General features: G+C 47.5%; 1 long non-coding RNA gene across 1 annotated transcript in view; it reads right to left on the bottom strand.

Moving 5' to 3' along the window:
* The window catches only part of LOC311530949, a 109,839-nt gene extending 102,857 nt beyond the window's left edge, over window positions 1–6,982 (bottom strand). Inside the window, exon 1 of the long non-coding RNA XR_014714129.1 lies at window positions 6,684–6,982. This is a non-coding gene — a long non-coding RNA (uncharacterized lncRNA). The remainder of the gene's footprint in view (window positions 1–6,683) is intronic.
* Between the last annotated feature and the right edge of the window lie 6,840 nt (window positions 6,983–13,822).

Below are 13,822 nucleotides of genomic sequence, written 5' to 3'. Positions count from 1 at the left end.
TACTGCCTGGGCCAACACATAGATTGATACTGCCTTCAAAAACCAGAGTGTTTTCAAGTCTTTTCACAGTGACTGGTGTGGCCCACTCAAAAAAAGAAGAAAAAAAAGGGGGGGGGGAGGGGGAAGGGTCTCATTTAATCATTCTACACAGCTGAGAATGATTTTGCCTGGGACCAGAAGAGGAAAGAGGAAGAGAGAATTAACCAAACACATATTTTAATACAGAGAAGAGAGCAGCTAAAACAAAGAACTGGTGTGACATATCCACAAGACAATTTGTTTCCAAGAGATTTAAGAACGAAGATACTTCTCCAATTTGTCCACTACCGAAAAGACAGATTGCATATGAGAACTTCAAGTATCTTAAGGAGGGGGAGTAAGATAAAATGAGCCATTGAGTCCAGAGCCAAATGTAATGCCCAATGGTTAGAAGTACAGGACTGGGAATCAGGGGTTTTAGTTCTGGGTCTGACACGGACTCTAACTGATCACCACAACTGACGCTGGGAAGGAACTTTCCTCCAGGTCACACTTGCAGAGACCCTGAGGGGTTTTTAGCCTCTCTGCAGCATGGGGCATGGATCACTCGCTGGTTTGAACTAAAGTAGAGTGTGGATTGTTTGTAACTTGAAGTCTTTAAATCAAGATCTGAGGACTTCAGTAACTCAGCCAGAGGCTATGGGCCCATTACAGGAGTGGGTGGGTGAGTGAGGTTCTGCAGCCTGTGATGTGCAGAAAGGTCAGACTAGATAATCATGATAGTCCCTTCTGGTCTTAAAGTCGACCAACTCCCATTTCTCGAGGCTCCCGGCCCATGCTGATAAAGTAGGAGATGGGGCCATGTTGAACACTGAATCTGTCTTCTGGGACAAGTAAAGCAACTTGCTGTAAACCCTAATCCTGCATTAAGAGCTTTCATCAAAAAGGAATGGTATTTATTAAGGAGTTATAGGAGGTAATAAAACAGAATGTTTTCACACAGGGTTGACACTAACATGGGGGACTGTGTGTTAGCATTTGGCCCTTCGTTTTTAAATACATCTTTCTGCTGAAATAAGCCGTTTTAAACAAGGCTCACCTTTGTAGTGCAGTTCTAGCTTTTGGGTTGGCCTTGGTAACTGGCAAGACATTAGACTTTTCTCTGTCTCTTTGTTGCTTTTCTTTTCTGCTCAAAGTTTAAACAAATACTCAAGCTGCATTGTCCATCTGGCATTATCCCCCTATTGCCTGGTGGATAAAAAGGGGAGTGGGGGAAAAAAAAAAAAAAAGAAGGAAGAGAAGGAGATGAGCCTCAAGTCAAGAAGTTTAACAGCCCAAAATTCAAGAGCATTCCAATCCATTCTAGAGAGAGGACCCCCTCCACCATCTAGAAAATGCTAGTTCCAGCTACTGCCACAGGTCAGAACCAATCACTCTTTTTAATAATACACATGAGGAATGAGAAGTGGTGCTGCTAGATTAGTTATTTTTCTGATCCAATTAATCAAAAGGGAACGGAAATTCGCTTTTCCTGATGTAGGCTGCATTTCAGAGTATGGCAAGAGTACGTGATCCATCATTTTGTTGCTTGAAGGATATCAGAAGAAAATGCACCCCCAAAAGAGCATTAACTTCTCAGGTGGGAGCCTTTGAGATACATCTGGCATCAGTGATTCGCCAGCTTTGGGTAGTAGGGGGAGAAGTTCCATTTCATGACCCAGGGCATCTCCAGTTTTATTTGCATTGCAGTAGTGCCTGCATGTCCCATCTGAAACCAGGGCCCCATTGTGCTGGGTGCTGTACGTGCACATAGTAAGAAACAATCCCTGCCCTGACATCTACAACAGGCAAGCCAGACAAAGGATGATCATCTCCCTTTAGCAGATGGGGAGCCGACTCAGAGACAGAAAGAGATTTGCTCTAGGTCACGCAGAGAGGCACAAGCAGATCCAGGAACTGATCTCCTGAGCCCCAAATGAATGATGTAACCATATGACCCCCTGCCATTTAAACCACTACTGATACTCAGCTCAGTGGCACCATAGGCTTGGGGCAGGACTGTAGCTGTGCAGGACTGACAGGTCAGCTGTCTTGTTAGTCTTCGCTTAATGGCTGAGATTTGAGAATTGCTTTGCCCATCCCTTCAGTCCGAGTTTCTGAAGGGGGGGACAAGTACTCAAGTGATGGAGCAAGTTAATCCAGTAAAAAACCTAACCAATCAGCTGATAATCAATACCTGAAACCATAGCTCCTGTCCCACCTCACTGCAGGAACTCTCACATTTATTCGTGGGTTCTTAACCTCACTGGTTAAGACTTAGCACATAAATAGCCCGATTTCATTTTCAGTTTACCTGGGCTGTGTCTTTACTAGGAAACTTCCCAGCTGTTCACCCCCACCAATGGAAGTGGCAGCTCAGACAGGACTCCAGAGCAGGAGTAAGTGGGTTTCATTGCAACCGTATCATCTATGTCCCATCAGCACTGCAGCCCCTGCTATTGCTAACACCAGTGGGGAACCATGGCAAGGACATTCGCTAGTGTAGACAAGCCCTAGTGCCCCAGTCACTGTTACAGGGACCACAAGAAACCCGACAAGATTTCGTTTTTAAAAATTGAAGGTTGGTCCATGACTAGTCTGGAGAACGGCACTCACAGTGGGGTAGGTCAGGCTTCTGCACCCCAGCTCGTAAGATGGGGATCGCTCCCCTCCCCCAGCTCAAAAGGGGCAATTGTAAGGACTAATCAAGGCGCAATGTCGATTCCCCCTAGAATCTCTTGGGAGATTGCTTGGGCCAGTGGTGCTCGATGTGGAGATGCAATGCTGCTGTATCGCAGCAGTGAGAGGGCCGGGGTGCACAGGAGCATCACGTGTCCCATGCAAGCTGCAGAGCCCAGCTTCATGGAGGTCCTCCTGCTGATGCTCCATAGACAAGCAGGGAGACGGTGAGTGACCCAGATTAGGTTGTGGGGTGGCCAGAGCTGTATGCACAGTACAGACCCATTGGGTGAAACCTTCCCTAAAAAGGCAGAAAGAGGAGGAAGAAACAGCAGGTCCCATTTGCTCCTCTCCCACACACCTGCTGTGACCCAGCTTATTGGTGGCCGCTGCTGCAGGCCAGGCAGGGCAAAGTAGTAAAATCCCCAGCATGTTTCTCCCTGTTGGAGGATTCTACAAGAGGTTTCCAGTGTGCAAAGAGAACAGACTCCCCCTTGAAAGCTTTGCCACTGAGAACACAAGATGACAGCGCTTATTCCCCCTACTCAAAGAAAGCCATGGGTATAATTCCACCAACCCAACTGCTACCTGCCCTAAGTCTTGTGAGGTATAAGGAAGGTATCCTGTTGAAAAGGACAGTGGGGCGTAGATCTCCTCCCTCTACCCCCCATCAGCACATATACACCAAGAGAGACAGCAGTTAATACAACTGCCAAAGCATCTCTAGTCAGTGAACTTTGCATTTCTGTGTCCATTTCACAATCTGCCCATTGTCCAGGACTCACTTCACCCACCACTGAAACGCAGCCACCTTGAGGTCGGAACATGGCCGCAGTTTAAACAGCACACCGCAGGTGGGGAGTACCTCATGCTGTCATCATGACAAGGGAAGTTTGAGGTTGGCAGAATGTTAGGACTTGGGATACACAAGGGGCATCAACAGAAGCCTGCCTGGAGCCACGTGGTTTTATTTCCTGTATTTATTTGAGCGAGAGCGAGAAGCAAAATTAGTCAGTTTTTCAGCTATGCTGTTATGTGGCCTACAAGCAAGTAACATGCAAAGTACTGTAACAACATTTTACATCCTACAGCACCTTCCATGCAAGGATCTCAGATGTACTCTGCAAACACTGGACCAAAATTAGTCATTAGTAGAACAGTGTTCAAGGTAGTGTTGAATTAACCCCAGGGGCGAATAGGACTAATTAAGCTTGTGAAATAAATGTCCTCCACCCATTTTTACAAGTAAGAACCACCAATGCATTGAGAGATTAATTGAGACATTGACTGAGGGCACAGAACAAGTCAGCAAGAAACCAAAGGAGTCCTGAGTCCCAGTCCCCTGCTTTAACCACTAAGCCAGAATCTCTCCCTTCATAGTCTCCATTTCCCTAGGATATCTTCCTCCCAAAGGCCTTACATTACTGCACGCCAAGCTTTCCCTTCCTGCCAGCTCTGGTGCCCCCACGGCCACTGTCTGGTAACAAAAAGAAAGACTGCTCGCTTCTCTTGCTGAGACATTTTAATAGGGGCACTGTCTCACATCCCAAGCCCTTAGGAGGGACATATGCCACACAGTGAAAAGCAACCATACTAATGTGTGGGAAATAAAAGTGCCTCTTGTTTACTTCGAAGTAACCTTAAATCTTTCTTTTCCAAGCTAGCGTCACTTACTCTCCACAGAAAGCAGCAGCTAGCACTTTGGAAGAGATGGTGTTGGCCTCAGTGATATGTCCAAAGGAGCAGACAGCACTAACTTGCTTGTATGTTATTGGTTGCAGGTCTAGACTGGTGTGGTCTTCTTGTAGGAAGCAAAAATAAGGGAGTCATTCATATTTTTCCAAAATTCTCACAGAAGTACTCTTGTGCATCAGAGATACTTGCATAATCAGTCTCAATCAAGTGTTCCTCTGCATCCGAGTGAGCAAGGAGTCTCACGTCAGCCAGCCATACATCAAACACTGCTCAGGTCCTGTGCAAGACCTCACTGCTAGGAGAAATTAAACACACACAGAACCAGCGCCAGCTCGAGGCAGGAAACAAAACTCATCTAGGTTACTGTCGATCCATATTTTTTCCCGGGGGGGGGGGGAGAGAGGGGGTGACGACGACAGCAGCAGGGAATCCATCCACACCTATAAGGTCAAGTGTCACAAAGAAAAGCAGTATTTTCACTCCTTGACTGCCCTTCCTACCACTCTTAGCATGGCATGACAAGTCACACACCTGTAGCATTTTATATACTGGACCTTCGATTCTATTCACACTACCGGTGAAGTGCGTTTGACCCATTCCAAAAAGCTAAAAATTTCTTTTAAAGCATATGTAACACAGACATTTCTCAGGAGGATAAAATACACAAGTTCCAAAGAAAATCAAATATGTCCTATATAGAAAGAAATAGTCCTCCCTTTCTCTTTTTTCCATTTTAAGTCTCTCCTAGCTGCGAGCTGTGTTTATACCAACTCCCCCTATGCCCTCCCTTTTTAAAACGTCCAGTATCACTGTCAAGCTCAAAATACTTCAAATACTGTTCAAGTATTCATTGAAATGGGCTTTAAGTGACAGGTTAAAACCATTTCCAATGAGTGGTACACAAGTCTGTGTTGTGGAGACTGCGATCAAATAAAAACAGGGTCCTGTTACAAATATAGGGGAGGATCAGATTGCAAAAAACAAAAGGTGTCAGGTCACTTAAACTACCTTTGCCTCTGGTGGATGATAAGAAGGTGAATCATTTGAAAGCATTCCAAGTTTAGATCAGCTGAGCGTTCGGAGTTCCTTGCCTACCCTGGCTGCAGGGTGCCTGAAAACGTATCCCAGTGGGAAAAACAAAAAAAGTCACCCGAAAGGACGTAGGGGCAAAATGGAAACAAAGACTTATTATATAGGGGAGAAGCCTAAAGCAACCATTAGACCGGTTTATAGTGCCCTGAAAGTTAAGGGCCTGGTGTTAAATTACAGGCCAGGGTTACTCTGTGCCTCCAGCGACAGATCTTAAAAAGACACAAGATAAAATTAAAACACCTTGCTGAAAAGACGAAAAGGCAGCGCTTTCTGTAAGGACGAACCATTTTATCTGCTTTTTCCAGAGAGACCTGGTCGCACCAAAGTACTTGTGATCAGACACCGACCCAGAGAGCGCACTGCCCTTTCGGGCTTGAAAACGCTGCCCACTGCACTTCCACGGCACGTGTTGGAGAAGACCAGGACAACACACACAAACCGAGGCGCATTCATGTGTTCCGGATCACTCTGTGTTACTCAGGAAAATGGATCATTACCCCATAGATTCTACCCAAACCCCACCCCACCCCCCCAAAAAAAACAAACACATATTCCCCCTGCATGAAATTTGGTTATTTCTCTTTAATTCCTTTCCTAAAACCAGCTGATCATTTTCTCCATTTTGGCGTTTCCAGACAACACTTTAACCCCCTGTTACATTACAGCCTTAACCTGAAGACTTATTTAACCCCCCCTGGCTCCATGCTCTGGGAGGTTACTCAGTTTCATGGATCTGCTGCTATTCCTCAGAAGCCTGACCCAGCTGCTGCGGAGGGGAGGCGCTATTTCCTCACCAATCTAGCCAGCAAAGTAACGGATCTGGGAAAAGAGGGACTAGAGAGACAAGTGCAACAGACACCTTTATAGGTCGAGTCGCCTTTCTCTCCATGGAGCACAGTAGCAAGTTATGGTGCCCATATAAACTGCCCACTTATTTATCTGCTCTGGACGGGAATAAAGGTTGCCCGTATCACAGTTTAAAAAAAAAAGAGGGCGGGGGGGGTTGTTTTTCCAAATGCATTAAAATCGAAATTTAGGGTTAAAAGATGGGGTGGGTGGGGGGGGTGGAGAAAGATGATCAGTGTGGACAGAATCTGATTCTAGGCAACGCCAGTGCGCCCCCCCGGTCACCATTTCCACCAGGTCGCTCCTAAAAGCGTCTCCCCGAAGCGACTGGGGTCGCCAGGACGGCCACTTACCTTCATGTCACCAAGCAGGACGGGGATGGAGCCAGATGAACGGGCGCGCGTATATCCCCCCACGCGGGGACCCAAGAATACATCACCCAAAACGGATCGGGGGCGAGGGAGGGAGGGAGGTCATTCCACGCGGGACCGGGTCCTCCAGCGGGACTCCCCGGGCAGCATGAAACACCCCCGCCCTGCTTGGGGCGCCCCCCCAAACAACAACGAGACGCCCCGGCTTTGCAGCGGCTCCGCCAAGCCCCCCCCCCCACGCGTGGCCGGCTCCCAGCCCAGGCAAAGGCGCAGCGAGGGCTCCCCACCCCGCACGGGAGCTCCGGGTCCGGCCGCGGGTCCGGGCGCAGCTCGCCGGGCGCCCGCTCCGCTCCGCTCCGCTCCGCTCCCTCCCGCCGCTGCTGCGCCCCTGCCGCCAATGCCCCGTCCTGCGCCTGCCATGCCGCCCTTATATACGCCCCAGCTGCGGGCGGCAGCCGGGCAGGCTCGGTGGGGAGCGCACAGCACCCTGGGAGTTGTAGTCCGCCCCCCCCCCTTTGCGGGCAGCTGGGCAGAGCTGGAGCCGGGGGGGGGGGGAGGCAGGAGAGGTTCGTGCCGGCTGGGGGGGGTGGGGGGCAGGCGGAGTGCGGAGCCCAAGGCGTCAGGGGCTGCCCGGCCTCGGAAATGGGAAATCTCAGGGAAGGATCAAAGCACCTTAGAGGGGGGTGAACACCTGGCGAAAGTCCCGCAGCGCCCAGCTCGGGTACTTTAAAAATACCTCTGGGCTTCTTTTTATGGGCCAGCGTGTTTTTTCAGCCAGGCCCGTGCACTGGCTTCATAGGGCGCTTTTCCCTGCAGGCACCAGGGCTAGAGATTTACCTTGAGAGAACAGGAGGACTTGGGGCACCTTGGAGACGAACGCATTTATTTGAGCATAAGCTTTCCTGGGCTACAGCTCCCTTCACGGGCTGCATCAAATAAATGTGTTCCTCTCTAAGGTGCCACAGCTCCTCCTTTTCCTTTTGCAAATACAGACTAATATGGCTGCTACTCTGAAACCAAATATTCACATGGCTCCAGAAGCTGAGGCTCCAGGAAAGACACCACTTATCATGAAACATGCAATAAATCAGGTGGCTGGACAATAATGCAAGTTCCCAGGGAGAGGAGTATGTACAGAATTAATTCCCTGTACCCACTGAGTAAATGAGTTAATTAGGAGTTTTAGGGGTGAAACTGATTAACTCTCTCAGGTATTAATCAATAATTAAACTAATCATTAAGACATGTATTAACTGAACTAGCAGTCAGCTACACTATTGACCTGTGTGTTAATCTAGACCCAATGCCTGGAAGCATTTACACACAGGAGTAGTCCACTCAAAGTCAATGGAACTACTCCCACTATAAAGTAAGAGGCGCATGTGTAAGTCTTTGGAGGATATTTGAGGCCTGAGTGATGCATTAATTTAATTATATATTTCTGTGGATTCCTTCTAATATCACAGTTTTTGCTAAGGTGCAGGAAAATACATGGGTTAAGACATGGGTGCAGGGCAAATGGTAATGCTTAAATGAAGTGCATATATTTAGAATGCAAGATATTCCTTCCCCATAATGAGATCCCAGGATTTGTGTGGATCTGTGATTTGAGAGGACAGGACCTCCCCACACACAACACACCTATTCAGGACAAATTCCTTTCTCTCCCCCACGGTAACGGAACTTTTGGCTCCACAAGGCATTTTCTAGCCTCCTATGTGATTCTTTTCCCCATTGCTTAATTTGTGCAAGGGCTGAGCCCCGGCTCCTCTGGGCCTGGCAGTTCCTAGGCCTGGCACCTCTGGGCCTGGCAGTTCAGAGCCCCGGCACCTCTGGGCTTGAGGTGTCAGTTATGAATGTAAAAAAACTGCTTGAACCCCAGCACCTCTTTCATTACAAATTAAGCACAGCTTTTTCCCCATACAAAGGTAGTCTGTAGCCACGCAGCCCATTTGGTACCCACTGACATCGACAGCTTGGGTCCAGGATTATATAAAGCCGGCAGAGGGACTCTAGGCTGGGTGGGTAGTTCAGGTTAGATACCAAACTCCATGTAAACTGCAAAATTTTCTTAGGGGCCAATTTGAAGAGCAGGGCTGGGCTCCGGGGAGATCTGAGGGAGGAATCTTCCACATCTGGCCAGCTGCTCAACAGCCACTGCTGCTTGTGTGCATAGGGTACCCCCTCTGCTATGGGGAGAGGATGGGAGGGTAGGCATAGCAGCAGTTGCTCAGCTGCAGCTTGCCTAGGTCCTGACCTCTGCATGATAGCAGGCATCCACCAGAAAGCACACACCAGCTGGCAGCCATCTTCTCCAAATCCTGCTACTCCCTTGCTGGGTGGCACAGGGTTCACCTGGCAGGGGATTCTCCAGCTATGTAAAGGCAGGACTTATCCCCTAATGCAACCAAGCAGGCTGCCTCAATGAAATGGCAAGAAGAGTCCAGTGACAAGCCTGCAAGGGGCGCCGGGCGAGGGGAGGGCAGGTTTTCAGGACCCAACGCTGCTGTGGAAATGCTTCCTTTCCCTGAATTGCTTTGAGAGCAGATGAATTTATTTAAGAAACCACAGCTGAAACACTGCACAAATTGCATTGCAGTGCTTGCATTGGCTGAGTTTTGAAGGAGAGAGTGGGTCATTTTTATGGTACATTAAAGGAAAAACAAAAACTTACTACGTTTCATCCTTTGGGTGGAAATTAGAGTCTACTTGAAGTGAGGGAGTAAGGATCAGTGGTTAAAGCATATAACTGGTAGTCAGGAGCAGAAGGGTTCTAGTTCTTGGCTCTGCCACAAACTTCCAGTAGGAACTTGGGCAAGTCAGTTATCCTCTTTGTGCCTCAGTTTCCTCCTCTAGCACAATGGGAATAATGGTATTCAGCTCCATGTTTTGCTATGCTCCTGCACACAGACCCACGGGGAATGCTCATGTGAGTAAAGTGGAGAGGTACATAAGTCATCACAGAATCAGGACCTCACAGTGCAAAGTATTTTGTGTTTATCAAAATTCTATAGCTCATTAACAAACCAGTATTATAAAAGCCCTCACGCAAAGGGGAAAGCTAAGGGCCTTGTATTACTTTGCTCAAGCCCTAAAAGATGGGAGCTTTTTCTCTCCCCTTCGGTTTCTTGCAGCTCTGTCCAGTTGTGAATTTCACTCTGCAGCAGCTGGCTCTAGCATGAATAGTGTGACTAGATACTTGCTTCGCTGGGTCTCTGGGGGCTGAATCACCAGCCAGTGAATAAGCTGCTTGTTCCTCTTACTTCATGTTTTGAGCCCTACTTGGCACCAGGTTCTCTTTTTTGTAGGAATCTTTTAACATTCCTTGTATGTAAGAAGTGACACCTTCCAAAACATGGACTGGAAGTGATGGGGGTTTCAACCAGCAAACCACGCGCGTGTGCAGGAAATTTTAGGAGCAGCTGTTTAGCTGGGAAAGTAAAAGCAACAGCTCCAGCTGTGACCGATGATAATTGGGAATTTAGAACACTTCGAGAGAGTGTGACAAGCTTAGAACGCTGCTTGCAGTCGCTCACTTGCTAAGTGTAATTAACTTTTTTCCACACTTGCAGTTCAAGCTATAGACTTGTATCAGATCCTATGAGCAGACAGTGGGTGTGGAACTGGCTCAGCTACTCGGTGGCAAAGCATAACAGCCTTTTGTTGCGCATGTGCTGACTGACAACGTGCAGAATAGCAGAAAGCGCCACGATTAAATGTGCACACAGTTACATGGGGGCAGGGTCTGTCTTCTGTGGTGTGTTTGTACAGTACCTAACACAGTGGAGCTCCTAGAAGCAACAATATTACAAATAAATAATAATTAATATGAGCACTGCCCTCCTGTATTCCCACAGCAAGTGCAGCTGGAGAAATCATTCTTCACTTGCTCTCCTAGAGCAGTGGTAAAACAGAACAGGGGAACATTTGCCCAGAAGTGCTGCTTTTCAGTAGCAGACAAATAATGATGATACAATACCTCACTCTCCATTGCACATTTCATCAGTGGATCTTAAAGCACTTCACAAAGGAAGCAAGCACCGTTATACTTATTTTACAGCAGGGGAAACTGAGACACAGAGGCAAAGGCCTGGATCCACAAAGGGACTTGCATAGACTCTAAGGACGGAAAGGACCACTGTGATCATCTAGTCGGACCTCCTGCATAACGCAGGCCAGAGAACTGCCCCAAAATAATTCCTAGAGCAGATCTTTTACATCAAAACTTGACTTAAAAATTGCCAGTGATGGAGAATCCACCATAACCCTTGGTAAATTGTTCCAATAGCCCTCACCCTCAAAAATGTGCACTTTATTTCCAGTCTGAATTTGGCTAGCTTCACCTTCCAGGCATTGGAGCCTGGTATACCCTTCTCAGCTAGGTTGAAGTGCCCATTATCAAATATTTGTTCCCCATATAGGTACTTAATCATATAGACTGAAGCAAGTCACACACACACCCCTTCTCTCTGTTAAGCTAAACAGACTGAGCTCCTTGAGTCTATCTTTTATAATCTTTTAATCATTCTCGTGGCTGTTCTCTGAACCCGCTCTGATTTATCAACATCCTTCCTGAATGGCAGACACCAGAACTGGACTCAGGATTCCAGCAGCGGCTGCACCCGTGCCAAATACAGAGGTAGAATAGCCTCTCTGCTCCCTCTCGATATTCCCCTGTTTATGTATTCAAGGATCACAGTAGCCCTTTTGGCCACAGTAACAACACACTGGGAGCTCACATTCAGCTAATTATCCCTCATGACTCCCAAAGCTTTTTCAGAGTCTCCACTTCCCAGGAGAGTCCCCCATCATTAGGGATTGTAAGGCCGAGTGTTGCAATGCCTAACTCTTATGGACCTTGGAAAATCACTGGCACTCACAAAGCCTGGGGTAGCGTCTAGATTCCCTATATAATGAACGGGAACCCACAGACACCTGAGAATGGGATCCAAAAAAGCCAGCATGCTGCAGGGGAGGGAGGCTGCCTGAACAAACCAATGGAAGATGGCAACGAGAGGGGTAGGGCCTAAACCTTGCCCCTCTCACAGATTTAGGTGCCTAGATGTGGGCTGCAGCAAAGTGCCTACCTGTGCTTGCCACCCTCTGCCACGAATCCTCTCCTGGAGTCAGGGACAAAGGCCATTCCTGCAAGAACGGCCACACACCATGGTTTGGTGAGGAGGAGCAGGGAAGGGGCGTCCTTTCTACCTTTCAGTTCAGCTGCGAAGGTACTTCCCAGGGAGGGATATGAGACCCCACTTCAATTTCCCACCCACCCCTCCACCTGACGAGAAGGGATTTGAACAGGGGTTTCCTGCCTCTCAAGTGAGTGCCCTCATCTCTGGGCTACAGAGTCACTCTCACTCTCTGTGGCCCAATTAATACTTAATTATTGACACACAAGGGAACCCCTTCAAGAAGGGCGGCTGAGAGGGACCTACGTCAGACGTTCCCAGAGTCCAGCAGTTGCGGTTGTGCTGACCCATTTCACGGAGTTATGTCTCCACTGCAGACCACACAGCAGCACAGGTCTACCGTGTATCTGCTCTACGCCGGTGGGAGAGCATCTCTTGCGGGCATAGTGCTGTCCACATCAGCATTTTTGTCAGTGAAACTTATGTCGGTCAGGGGTGTGTGTTTTTTTCACACCCCTGACCGACAAAAGTCCTAGTGTACACACAGACTTAGGCACAATTTTTCGAAAGCTTGTCGGTTTGACATCCTCCATTGCCATCTGATTTATTGCCCTTTTTTTGGCTTGGTTATGGAGGCCTGAAAGTTCCCCAAGGCTCCCAGCATAATTTTCACATTAATTCAAATCTTCTATAGCCCAGGAGACTCTACAGACAAGTGGAGCACTGGTACAACTATGACATCAGAGAGCGCCGAGGAAGCAAAACCTGGTTCATCAATTCCCCCTCCCCCTCCCCCCCCCCAGACTTTTTAAAATCCTCTCTTTTCATTAAGAAAAGGAGTACTTGTGGCACCTTAGAGACTAACCAATTTATTTGGTTCTCTTTTCATTAGCACCTATTGAACCAACACAGTGGGAAGAAAAAGCTCTCTGCTAAAAGTGCAGCATCCCACCACTGCAAACCAGGGCTGAGATATACCCAGTCCACTCCGAGCTCTCCAAAAAGAGCTGATGTCCTGATATTTCTCAGGGCTGGTCTACACACAGTTTTTGTTCTGCTTTCACTTTAATTCGGCTTAGAAACAGATGAAGTGGCACGAACGCCCTAGCATGGATGAAGTACTATAGGTATCAGGAAGCGTCTAGTGCCAGAGGGCATAAGCTATACGGAAACGAGCACTAAAATCTGGGTTGGGAATTTTTGACGGCATCTGAAAATGTCTATTTGTCAAAACAAACTTTTTGCAGGACTGCATTGTGACAAACCATTTATTGGACTGAATTAGAGAGAGACCGAACCCTACCTATGCTAGAATAGCCAACAGCTAAATGATTATGGATCTCACCTGGAACGTACCTGATTCGGATCAGGATCTTGAACCTGCCAGGTGACTGCCCTAACCAATGTTCTATTCTGGAGTCTCTCTCTCTTTCAAAAAATTAGAGAGAAAGGTGGGTCTCAGTTTCATCCTGATGCAGAATGGGGACAATTTTAAGATTTCTACCGCAGGAAAGGAAAACCATTTCCTGCTCATCCCTAGCAAGTGCCTTTACACTAGTACAGCTGCATCGAGAAGTGGGGCTGGAACTGTTTTACTAGATAAGTTTCTAAACCCAGATAGCGACAGAAGTACAAAACCTGTGTTTACAGCAGGCCTAAGGAAACACACAAGTAATTTTTTTCTCCCCCCAAAATAAATACAAATCTTTTGGGGTCTTTTTTCATCCATCATAAAGTAGCAAATAAAGAAGACTGGGTGCAAGCCCAAGTTTTTCTTTTTCCCTCTGCTGTTTGCCTTTGAAGAGGAAAAGCATGCAAGGCCACAAAATCTTACAACTTCACTTCAGTAGGGATTGTTTAAAACAAAACAAACAAACAAACTGAAACAAGAAAAGACTACAATGACACAAAACAAGAGCATTCACTGAAATGTTACTGTGGCATCAATATGATTTTCAAAATCTCTCTTCCCCTCTCACAAAACTA

Source organism: Lepidochelys olivacea, assembly GCF_965140295.1.
Source record: "Lepidochelys olivacea isolate rLepOli2 genome assembly, chromosome: 14".
NCBI classification, from domain to species: domain Eukaryota; kingdom Metazoa; phylum Chordata; order Testudines; family Cheloniidae; genus Lepidochelys; species Lepidochelys olivacea.
This window is presented reverse-complemented; position numbering and strand designations above follow the sequence as displayed.